This window comes from Halichoerus grypus, chromosome 4 (assembly GCF_964656455.1).
Source record: "Halichoerus grypus chromosome 4, mHalGry1.hap1.1, whole genome shotgun sequence".
In the NCBI taxonomy this organism is placed as follows: Eukaryota; Metazoa; Chordata; class Mammalia; order Carnivora; family Phocidae; genus Halichoerus; species Halichoerus grypus.
In genome coordinates, this window is record NC_135715.1 from 52,508,063 (window position 1) to 52,520,754 (window position 12,692).

The window sequence follows — 12,692 nt, forward strand, 5'->3', positions numbered from 1 at the left end:
TACTCCATGCTCTTCAGAAGGACCTACATTGATAGCAGGTCACAAGGAGGACCTTGGAATCAAGCACTTGGGTTCAAAAGATGGCTCCATCATCATTGCTGTGTTACGTTGAGTAAGTTGCTTTATCTTTGTGGGCCTCGGTGATCTCATCTGTAAAACAGGGATAATGATGGTGCCACATAAAATTGCTGTGAAGATTAAGTATGATGATATGTGTGGAGCACTTTGGACAGAGTCTGACATATGATAAGCTTGCAGCAATGTTAACTACTATGACTGCTACGCAGTGAACTCTGATACCAGCAGCCAGCTGCAGACCCAGTTGGGAAGTGTGTGTGAGAAGGAAAGGAAGAGGCGAAGAAGAGATCTGATGTATCATTTCAGCTAGAGATATGAGGAAGTAGAGGTTTCTTTCAGAACTAAAACCAAGAGTGAAAGATGAATTGAATGGGTTCTAGAGCAATCCAAATCACTCTAGCTCTGGAAGAAAGCCCAGCACAACCCAGGGGCAACAAGCCAGTAAAAATTGACAGTGTTTCTGAGCTACATAGATACTAATATTTTACACATTTATAGGTGTTATCTTATTTCATCAAAACTTTCATTATTCGGACTCTGCAGCTGTAAGCAAAGATGCCATGACTTTTTAAAAAACTTCAATATATAAATTAAGTATAAGGAAAATAGTTACGTTTCAAAGGATAGCTCTATAAACGTCTTTGTAAGGCTTTCTATGCCCAAACTGTCTGAGACCTAAGTAAACTGCTTTGGATTCCCAAGGGGTGTCCATTTTTCTAATGGTCTTAAGCTGAGATTTCTGGAAAACAAAACAGAACTAAGAATAGAGGCTATCAAGCCCGACTTACTCTACCAGGTTTTGTATATAAATTATTTAGATATGGCAGTTCCTACAACCCTCCCTTATCTATTTATATGGATGGGACCATGCCTTGAAAACTGTGGGTTCCATACTGGCCCACTGAAGTCAAAGGAAGCATATGCAGCAAAGGGCACCTCCGTGCCCCATTCCTTCGACGATACCAACATTGGTTACAGGCTCATCCACTTAGTTTCAGATAGGATGTAGTCGTATCTATTTCATTCCAAGATTTCTTGGCCTTACCTTCCAGGAGGTTCTTGTCTTTGGTATTGTTCTAAATCAGTGGTTCTCAGTCAAGGGAGATTTTACATCCAGGGGACATTTGGCCACGTCTGGAGACATTTTTAGTTTCCACAACTGGAGAGGTGGGTGGTACTGGCATTAGTGGGTAGGGGCCCAGGATGTTGATAAACCTCTTACACTGCACAGGACAGCCCCTCACTACAGAGAATTATCTGGTGAAATGTCAAGGGGCCCAGGGTTGAGAAACCCTAGAACAGATGTTCTTGGCTTGACAGGGATAGTCTGGGCAAAGATCCTCCTGATGTTCATCCTGAATATCTATCTAGAATATTTCTAGGTAGGACTCAGAGCATGAAGGTATCTAGTGGGCTCTAGGAGCTATGAACATACACTATTCAGCCCCTCCCCTAAAGTCTCCGTGACTCGTTCATTGGAGCCCCAGATGATCTCATCAGGTCCTTTTCCACAATTTGAAATGAAATTTAAGTTGTAAATACACTTGGAAAGGACAACAAATTGACTTCAATTTTCAAAGAGTAAGTGAGGTAGTTATAATTTTCTTTTTAAAATTTATATATATATATATTTTATAATTTTCTTGACAAAAAAATTTTGATGAGGTAGAGAGAACACAAAGCCTCTGGGTAGAGTTGCCAGATTTAGCAAATAAAAATACAGAAAAAATTTAAGTGTAAGTATGTCCCAAATATTGTATGAGACATACTGGTACTGAAAGGTTATTTGCTATTTATCTGAACTTCAAATTTAACTGGGTGTCCTATATTTTACCTGTCAACCTTTCCTCTGGGTGATTGGAAGAGCAAAAGATAGTTCTTGAGAGAGGAAAGAGGCAGAATAGGTTGGGATCTCTAAGATATATCCATGATAAACTTATTTAGTCTCTCTGTTCCTGCATTTTATCTTATGTAAAATAAAGATAATAATGATAGTACCTACTTCATAGGAGGGTATGAAGATCAACTAATTAATATATGTAAAGTACTCAGAACAATATCTGGCACCTAAAAACACAGTTCATGTTAATTATTATTATTAATTATTATTATTAGGACCATTGGTATTAGTCCAAGGCAACTGGGTGCATCTTGGGTTTGGTTTTTTTTTTTTTTTTTTTAAATCCTTTGGACTTTAACTTTACTTTCATGATTTGGAAGGGTAGAAAAAGAGGAAACTGGGTACCCCTTTTCCCAAGGGAGTTATGCATGTGACTATTATTTGGCAGCAGTTTTGGGTAGCAGACAGTTTTCCAAACTGGCGTGCCCATCTTGCCTCAGATATCTGCATTGCCAAGAGAAGCATCTGCCTTCCAGAATAGCTCCACACCTGATTTCTGCCAGGAGCTATTGTGACTGCATTTGCATTCCTGCATGTCTGATCCCAAGGTGAATCACAGTTGCTATGGAGAAAGAATCTACAACAAATTATCAGTACAAGATAATTCGTTGTGCTAATTCTACGGTGGAGAAGAATGATTAGTGCTCTGGGAAGAGCAATTTTCCTGTGTTTATCATTTTTCCCCCCATATATATGCATGAAATACACAGAGACACAAATGCAGCAAAGAGCTTCTTCTATACAGGTTTTAAAAAATCCATTTTACATGGGTGTCTGAAATAGTCTATTCTTTTCAAAAATCTCTGATAACTTCTTGCCTATAGAATGATAGAATTGTATGGCATCAACCACCATTTGAAGGGAGAACCAGGGCAAGAGGAGCCCAAAGGAAGGTGAGAAGGAAGGGAAAGAGGAGGAGGAGGAGGGTTTTGTTCAAACAAATCAGTTTTACTGGCATCTAAAAACTAACCCCACATTGAAACATATTTTAATATTTATGCTGTTGTATTCTTTTTTCTTTTTTACTCACTGCAGAATGAGGAACAAATCACAAGCACTTACTTTGGAGAGACAGAGACCATAGTGTAGATCTTACAAAATCACTTCTTAAAATCTCTGTATTATGCTCCTCAAATATCTAGAGCCTGTCTTTGCATAAAATGTCACAGCTTTGTCTATTACCTTCAATTCTGCAGCAACCCAAAGAGATGGACAAGATAGATCATCACTTGCTATTGTGGAAATGTGCCTATTACCATATGACCTCATGGTAATATCTAAAAAATTCTTCCTTCCATTGGAATCTCTGACAAGCCGTTATTCATTTCCTTGATGTTAAAAGAATCTGTGGGAGGGAGAGGAGGAGGGCGCATTGCCACTGAGAATGAAGAGAAGAGGAAGCGGAGGAGGAGGAGGGCGAGGAGTAGGAGCATTGCTACTGAAGCCGAGGGAGAAGACAGTTTCAAAATAGAAGGTTTGGTAAACAAAGCAGAATTCTGGGAGTTAGACCCCTATTGGGAGGACTTGAAGAATGAATAGAAGAAGTCATCTTGATTAAGATGACTACATAAAGTGTTATTTTGACACACATTTATCTGCTTCAAGCACATAGTAATGGTAGAGAACATATAAAAGAAGAAAATTCTGAAGACATAGCCACGTTCAAAAACAGTTACTGAAACAAGACCAAAACAAATACTTCAATAGATATGGTAAATTGCAGACTGAACACAATTAAAGAGAGTACTGGAACACGGGAAGACAGTATGGAAGAATTCACCCAGAAAACAGAACAAAAAAATAGAGAGATTTAAAAATATGAAAATGTTTTAAAAGACACAACTGCCAGACTAACAGTTTTCAGTATTGTGCTAAGAGGATTTCCAGAGGAAAAGGTGATAAAATGTTAGAGGCGCAATATTTTAAGAGATAATATCTGAGAATTTTCCAGAATTCAAGAAAGACACAGTTCAATAGCAAAACAAAAACAAAAACAAAAAACATCCCAGAACTAAACACACACACAAAACAAAAAAACCTGATTAAAAAATGGTCAGAGAAGGGTGCCTGCTTGGCTCAGTCGGTTCAGTGTCTGCCTTCAGCTTCAGGTCATGACCCCAGGGTCCTGGGATTGAGTCCCACATCGGGCTCCTTGCTCAGCGGGGAGCCTGCTTCTCCCTCTCCTCCCTGCTCGTGCTCTCTCTCTGTATCTCTGCTCTCTCTCTCAAATAAATAAATAAGATCTTTAAAAAAAATGGTCAGAGGAACTGAATAGACATTTTTCCAAAGAAGACATACAAACGTCCAACAAATACATGAAAAGATGCTCAACATCAGTTATCATAAAGGAAATGAAAATCAAAACCACAATGAGATATCACATTACACTTATTTGGATTGTTTAAAAAAAAAAGACAAAAGATAAATGTTAGGATGTAGAGAAAGGGGAATGTTGGTACACTCTTGGTGGGGATAGAAATTGGTGCGGCCATTATGGAAAATAGTATGGAGGTTCGGCCAAAAATTAAAAATTGAAATACCATATGATCCAGCCAGACCACTTCTGGGGTACATATTCAAAGGAAATGGAAACAAGATATTGAAAAGATTATTTGTATTCTCATGTTTATTGCAACATTATTCACAATAGCCAAGATATGAAAACAACTTGTGTCCATGAACAGATGAATAGATAAGGAAGATGGGAGATATATACACACATATATGTATATATACACACGTGAAAAAGAAGGAAATCCTGCTGTTTGCCAAAACATGGATGGACCTTGAGGGCATTATGCTAAGTGAGATAAATGAAACAGAGAAAGACAAATATTGCATGCTATCACTTATATGTAGACTCTTCAAAAAAATCAAACTCTTAGAGAGTAGAAAAGTGGTTGCCAGGTACTTGGGAAGTAGGGAGTAGGGGAGTAGGGAATATTGCAAATATTTCCTATTTCCTAAAAATATTTGTCTATATCTGACAAAGGACTTGTATCTGCAATATAGAAAGAACTCTCACAACTCGAAAAGAAAATTGCCAACAATACAATAAAAAATATTTTATGAAAAACCTGTAAACCCATGCAAAGCTACCCAACATCATTAGACATTAGGGAAATATAACAAAGGAGGACACTTCACAAGGAAATACCTCTTCATACCAAGAGTAATAGCTAAAATTAAAAAGACTCACAATACCAAATGTAAGCAAAGATGTGGAAGAGTAATTCTCACATGTTGCTGCTGGGAAAATAGTAGCGTGTCTGTAGGTACTTTGCAAAACTGTTTGACAGTTTCTTACTAATTTTCATATAAAGTTAAACATCAACCTATCCTATGATTTCTCAGTATTTACCCAAGAGAAATAAACACATATGTCCCTAAAAAACTTTTATGAGAATATTCATATTTTTTATTTATAAAAACCCAGACACAAAACAACCCAAATGTCCTTCAATAGGTGGAAGGGAAAAGTAAATCATGGCATATTTATATATTAGAATACTACTCAGTGGGTGCCGGGGTGGCTCAGTTGGTTAGGCGACTGCTTTCGGCTCAGGTCATGATCCCAGATTCCAGGGATCGAGCCCCACATCAGGCTCCCTGCTCAGCAGGGAGTCTGCTTCTCCCTCAGACCCTACCCCATCTTGGGCTCTCTCTCTCTCTCATTCTCTCTCTCTCTCTAAAATAAATAAATAAAATCTTAAAAAAAAAAAGAATACTACTCAGCAATCAAAAGGAATGAATTACTGAACAGACAGCAACATGAACAAATCTCTATTATGTTCAGTGAAAAAAGCAAGAGGCAATAAGACTATGATTACAATTAAGACAGAAATAAGAGAGCGGTTTCCTGGGGGTGTGGGGGTGGAGGTGGGGAGCAGGATTGACGGCAAAGGGGCATGAAGAAATGTCCTGGGGCTAGAAATTGCTCAGAACTGAATTGTGCCCCCACGCCCCATCACATTCATATGTTGAAGCCCTAACCCTCCCAGTGGGACTGTATTTGGAGTCAAGCTTTTAGGAGGTAATTAGGGTTAAGTGAGGTCCTAAGAGTGGAGCCCTAACCTAATAGGACTGGTGTCTGAATAAAAAGAGAAAGATCTTACTCCTTCCGCCACATGAAGACACAGTGAGGTGGTGGCCATCTGTAGTCAAAAAGAGGGCTCTCACCAGAACCTGACCATGCTGGCAGCCTGCTCGCAGACTTCCAGCCTCCAGAATTGTGAGAAAATAAATTTTTGTTGTTTAAGCCCCACCCAGTCTATGGTATTATGGCAACCTGAGGTCGCTAATATAGAATGTTCTATATCTTGCTCTTAAAGTCTGTTATTTGATTGCATGTAAATTATACCTCTGCAGAAAAAAATATATATATTTATATCATTTATTATATATATATATATCAGTATTTAAGAAGTAAGAAAGAAAGAGAAAAGGGAGAGATAATGTAAACCAAGGAATGTGGATAGCTTCCAGAAGCAAGAAAATGGGTTCTCTCCTTCAGGCTCCATAAAGGGAAGCAGTCCAGCCAACACTTTCGTGTTAGCTCCCTGAGACCTGTGTCAGACGTATAACCTACGGAAATGTAACGTAATGAATTTCTGTTGTTTTGAGTCACTAAATTTGTGGCAATTTATTTATTATAGCTGCAAAAGAAAACTAATACATGCATATAACTGATAGAAGATTGATACTCATAATATATGAACTCCCTCAAATCAGTAAGAAGATATTTTAAAAACTCAGTACACAATTAGAAAAGGATATAAACTGGACACTAACAAAAAATAAAATACATATGGTCAATAAACACACAAAAAGATGCTCGACCTTACCATTAATACTGAAATAAAATTAAAACAACAAAACAGTATCATATCATACCATTAACAAAATATCTGAAAAGAGCAAATACTGTGGAGAATCAGAGAAACTCTGACTGTCTTACAGTGCTCAGTGGGATAACAAACTGATACAACCCCCTTTCAGAGCAATTTGGTAACCTCTAATAAAGCTGAAAATATGCATACCTATGATCCAGCTATTTTCCTTTTGGATATATTCTCCAGAGAAACTTACACATGGACTCAAGAAGATGTGTACTAGAATGTTCATTAGGGCACTTATGTAATAGAAAAATATTGGGAACAATTTAAATATTCATTGACAGAAGTATGTACACCTAAACTGTGGTATTCTGCTCAAAATTGTAGCAGCTCCTCATCTCGGAGATGAAGTCAAGGTTCTTACCATGGTCTACGATGCTATTTGGAATCTGGTCTCCATTATAATCTGGTCATTTTTGCTTTGATTTTCTTCATTCCAGCCACACTGGCCTCCTTGTTGAACCTTAAACATAGATGTGTTTCTACCTCAGGGTCTTTGCACTGGATGTTCCCTCTGCCTGAAGCCCTTTTGGCCCACATTCTTACCTTCTTCGGTATTTCCCCAGTGTCACCATCTCAATGAGGTCTGCCCTGACTACCCTCTCTAAAATTGCAAACTCCTCCCCCACTGACGCTACTGACCCCCTTACCTGTTTCCACATTTTCTTTTCTATAGTATTTATCACATTCCAATATATGTCTTATAATTTATTTTATTGCTTACTGTTTATTATCTCTTTCCTTTAAGAACAATAAAATCCAGAGGAGCAGGGGTTTTGGTTATGTTTCGCTAGTATCTTCTAAGATCCTAGAGTTGTGCATGGCATATAGCATGGATGCCATAAATATATTTCGAATAGTAAACAAATGAAGACAGAGAAATGATACCATTTATGAAAAGTTAAAGAAAATCTATAAAAATACTATAAATTGTATATGAACACACATCTGCAATAGTAGTGTAATAATTTTCATCAGATTAATAAACATCAGAATCAGGTTAGTTACTATCTCAGAAGAGAGAGGAAAAAATGAAATTATGGAGGTATACACAGAAATTTCAACCATGTCTATAATATTTCTTTAAAAATAAGATTTGAAGCAAATATAAGTGTTAAGATTATCCGTTTTTATAGTATGTGTATGGGGTATTATGACTGTATAACTGTATGTAGTAATTTTGTCACGATGAAAATTTACAAAATGACATGACAGAAAACGTGAAAGTAGAGACATCTGGTGCTGACACACTTGTAAAGAAACTTCACATGAAAATAAGGCAAGAAAGTGAAAGATTGAGGGAGGGTGCTTTTTACGATGAAAGACTTGAATGCGTCTTCATACTAAAGGGGAGGAAGAAATAGAGAGGGAGGGAGGGAGGAAGGAAGAGAGGGAAGAGAGAAGGGGGAGAGAGAAGAGAGCTGTAGGTAGAAGAAGGATGATTAAGACAAACTAGCTTCTTTTTTTAAATTTTATTTTATTATGTTACGTTAATCACCATACATTACATCATCAGTTTTTGAGGTAGTGTTCCATGATTCATTGTTTGTGTATAATACCCAGTTTTTTGTTTTTTGTTTTTTTTTAAATTTTATTATGTTATGTTAAAAAAAAGAAGAAGATAGTAGGAAGGGAGGGGAAGTTGGAGGGGGAGATGAACCATGAGAGACTATGGATTCTGAGAAACAAACTGAGGGTTCTAGAGGGGAGGGGGTGGGGGGATGGGTTAGTGTGGTGATGGGTATTAAAGAGGGCACGTGTTGAATGGAGCACTGGGTGTTATACGCAAACAATGAATCATGGAACACTACATCAAGAACTAATGATATAATGTATGGTGATTAACAGAAAAACTAGTTTCTGAGAAGGATGGGGGCTACAGCTTATCAGGGGCCATGAAAGTATTGTGAAGCCACACCAAGAGACTGACTTACTGACTGACTGACTGACTGACTGACTCACTCACTCACTCACTCACTCACTCACTATTTATTATGGGCCCACCATTGTGAGAATTCCAGCCTCTTTGTAGAGGACACCCAGAAGAAGGGGTATACTTCCAGGGAGAACCCAAACTCATTCCAAGCCCAGGGGATGGAGAATGTGATGTGTTTTTGGAAGAGTTTTAGGTGTTTACAGGAGAAGGAAGGCTCCAAAGGGCTAGGGAAAATAAACAAACAAAACATGGAAGAGAAGATAGCAGACAGAACACAGAATCTTGGAGAGAAATTGTTCTGGGTCCATGAAGTCAAGAACAGAGTCCCATCCTGCCTGCTTGTTGTAGGAGAGGATTTGCCCACTGACGCAATGAGCTGGCTCTGGGGCAAAGGAGAAGAGGGAGAGAGGCGTGACCCTGCATCCCCGGTCCCCACTGGGCTCTCCAGCTTGTGAGGCTCCTCCCAGATGTAGTGTAAGCCTTGGGACCTTCACAAGTCTCTCCCACCAAATCACAATGAATGTCTGCGTATTTGGGGGCAAGGGTGATAAACTAGTGACACTATCCAGCTGTAGTGGAAAAGCTGACTTTTAAGTATATGTTTTATTGTGGTAGAAAACACATGTCATAAATTTTACCATCTTAGCCACTTCTAAGTGTACAGTTTAGTAGTGTTCAGGATATTCACATTGTTGTGAAACAGATAACCAAGAACTTTTTAATCTAGTAAACAGAAACTCTATACTCATTGAACAACAATTCCTCATCATTCTCCTTTCAATATCTATGAATCTGACTACTTTAGATAACTCATATAAATGGAATCATACATTATTCATCTTTTTGGGATTGGCTTATTTCACCTAGCATAATTCTTATTGTAGCATGTGATAGGATTGCCTTCCTTTTTAAAGCTGCATAGTATTTCATTGTATGTATATATCATATTTTGTTTATTCATTTATCCCCTTTGGGCATTTTGGTTGCTTCCACCTCTTGGCTATCATGAATAGTGCTGCTATGAAGATGGGTATGCAAATATCTCTTTGAGACGTTGCTTTCAATTCATTGATATGTACTCAGAAGTGGGATTGCTGGGTCACATGGTAGTTCTATTTCTAATTATTTGAGGAGCCATCATGCTGTTTTCCATAATGGCTGCATTATTTTACAATTCCATCAGCAGTACACAAGGGTTTCGATTTTCCCACATTCTCAACACTTACTATTATTTTTTGATAGTAACTATCCTGAAAGGTATGAGCAGATTTCTCATTGTTTTGATTTATATTTCTCTGATGATTAGTGAGATGTTGAGCCTCTTATGTTTGTTGGCCATTTGTTTATCTTATTTGGAGAAATGTTTATTCAAGTTCTTTGCCTATTTTTAAATTGGATTATTTGTATTTTGTTGTTGAGTTGTAGGAGTCCTTTATATCTTTTGGATATTAACTTGGATATATGATTTGCAAATATTCTCTCCCTTCTATAGGTTGTCTCTTCACTCTGTTGATGATGTCCTTTGATGAACTAAAAAAAGTTCTGTTTTGTTTTTTAACTTCTTATTTAAATTCCAGTTAGTTACCATACAGTGTAATATTAGTTTCAGGTGTACAATATGGTGATGCAACACTTCTACGCAACACCCGGTGCTCATCACAAGTGCCCTCCTTAATCCCCATCACCTCTTTCACCCATCCCCCCCCCCACCTCCCCTCTGGTAACCATCAGTCTGTTCTCTATAGTTATAAGTCTGTTTCTTTGTTTGTCTCTCTCTCTCTTTTATCCTCCTTGCTCTTTGTTTTGTTTCTTGAATTCCACATACGAGTGAAATCATATGGAATTTGTCTTCTCTGACTGACTTATTTTGCTTTAGCACAATACTCTCTAGCTCCATCCATGTTGTTGCAAATGGCAAGATTGCGTTCTTTTTTATGGCTGAGTAATATTCCATTATATATATATCCTACATCTTCTTTTTGATGAACAAAAAATTTTAAGTTTGATGTTTTCCCATTTGTCTATTTTTGTTTTTGTTGCCTATACTTTTGATGTCATGTTCAAGAAATCATTGCCAAATTCAATGTCATGTTTTCTTCTGGGAGTTCTATAGTTTTGGGTTTTCCATTTAGGTCTTAATCCATTTTGAGTTAATATTTGTATATGGTGGAAGATAGAGTCCAAATTCATTCTTTGCATGTGGATACCTAGTTTTCCTAACACCATTTGTTGAGGGGATTGTTCTTTCCCCCTTTGAATGATCTTGGCACTGGTCAAAGATCATTTGATCATATATATGGGTTTATTTCTGAGCTCTCTATTCTTTTTTTAAAATTTGTCTGCTTGTTTTTGTAATTCCAGTATAATTAATGTACACTGTTATGCTAGTTTCAGATGTACTACATAGTAATTCAACCATTCTATACATTACTCAGTGCTCATCATGATACATGTACTCTTAATTCCCTTCACTTAATGCACTCATCCCCTCCCCACCTCCACTTTGATTACCATCAGTTTGTTCTCTATATTTGAGAGTCAGTTTTTTTATCTCTTTTTTCTTTGATCATTTGCTTTCTGACTGAGTCCTTTCATTTAGCATTATACCTTCTAGATCCACCCATGTTGTTGCAAATGGCAAGATTTCATTCTTTTTTATGGATGACTAATATTCCATTGTGACTAATATTCCATTATATATATATATATATATATATATATCATCTTCTTAATCCATTCATCTGTCAATGGACACTTGGGTTGCTTCCATATTTTGGCTGTTGTAAATAATGCTGCAATAAACATAGGGGTGCATATACCTTTTTGAATTAGTGTTTTCATTTTCCTTGGGTAAATACCCAGTAGTGGAATTACTGTACATTATGATAATTCCATTTTTAATTTTTTGAGGAACCTCCATACTGTTTTCCACAGTGGTTGCACCAGTTTGCATCCCCACCAACAGTGCATAAGGGTTGGTTTTTCTCCACATTCTTGCCAACACTTGTTCTTTCTTGTGTTTTTGATTTTAGTCTGGGCTCTCTATTCTAGCCCATTGGCCCATTTGTCTTTCTTTACATCAGTACCATACTGTTTTGAGTACTATGGCTTTCTAATAATTTTTGAAATCAAGAAATGTAAGTCCTCCAGATGTTCTTCTTTTTCAAAATTGTGGCTATTCAGGATTCCTTAAGATTACATATTAATTTTAGGATGAAATTTCCTATTTCTCTAAAATATGCCATGGGATTTCAATAGGGATTGCACTGAATCTGTAGTCACTTTGGGTAATATTGACATTTTAACAATATTAAATATTCCAGTTCATTAACATGGGATGTTTTCCTATTTATTTGTGTTTTCTTTAATTTTTTCAGCAATGTTTTGTAGTTTTCAGTGTACAGATCTTTCACCTCCCTGGTTAGGTTTATTCCTAATATTGTATCCTTTTTGATACTATTGTAAATGGAATTATTTTCACAATTTCCTTTTCTGATTATTCAACATTAGTGTATAGAAATGCAACTGATTTCTGTGTGTTCATTTTGTATCCTGCAACTTTGCTGAATTTGTTGATTAGTTTTTATGTGGAATCTTTAGGGTTTCCTTTTTATGAGATCATGTCATCTGTGAACAGATAATTTTACTTCTCTTCTTCCAATTTGGATGCCTTTTATTTATTTATTTTTCTTATCTAATTGCTCTGGGTAGGACTTCCAATATGATGTTAAATAGAAGTGGTGAGAATGAGCAAGTTTGTCTCCTTCTTGATCTTAGAAGAAAACTTTCAGTCTTTTACCATTGAGTATGATGGTATTTGTGAACTTTTTATTTATGGACTTTATTATTATTTTGAGGTAGTTTCCTTCTATTCCTAGTTTAT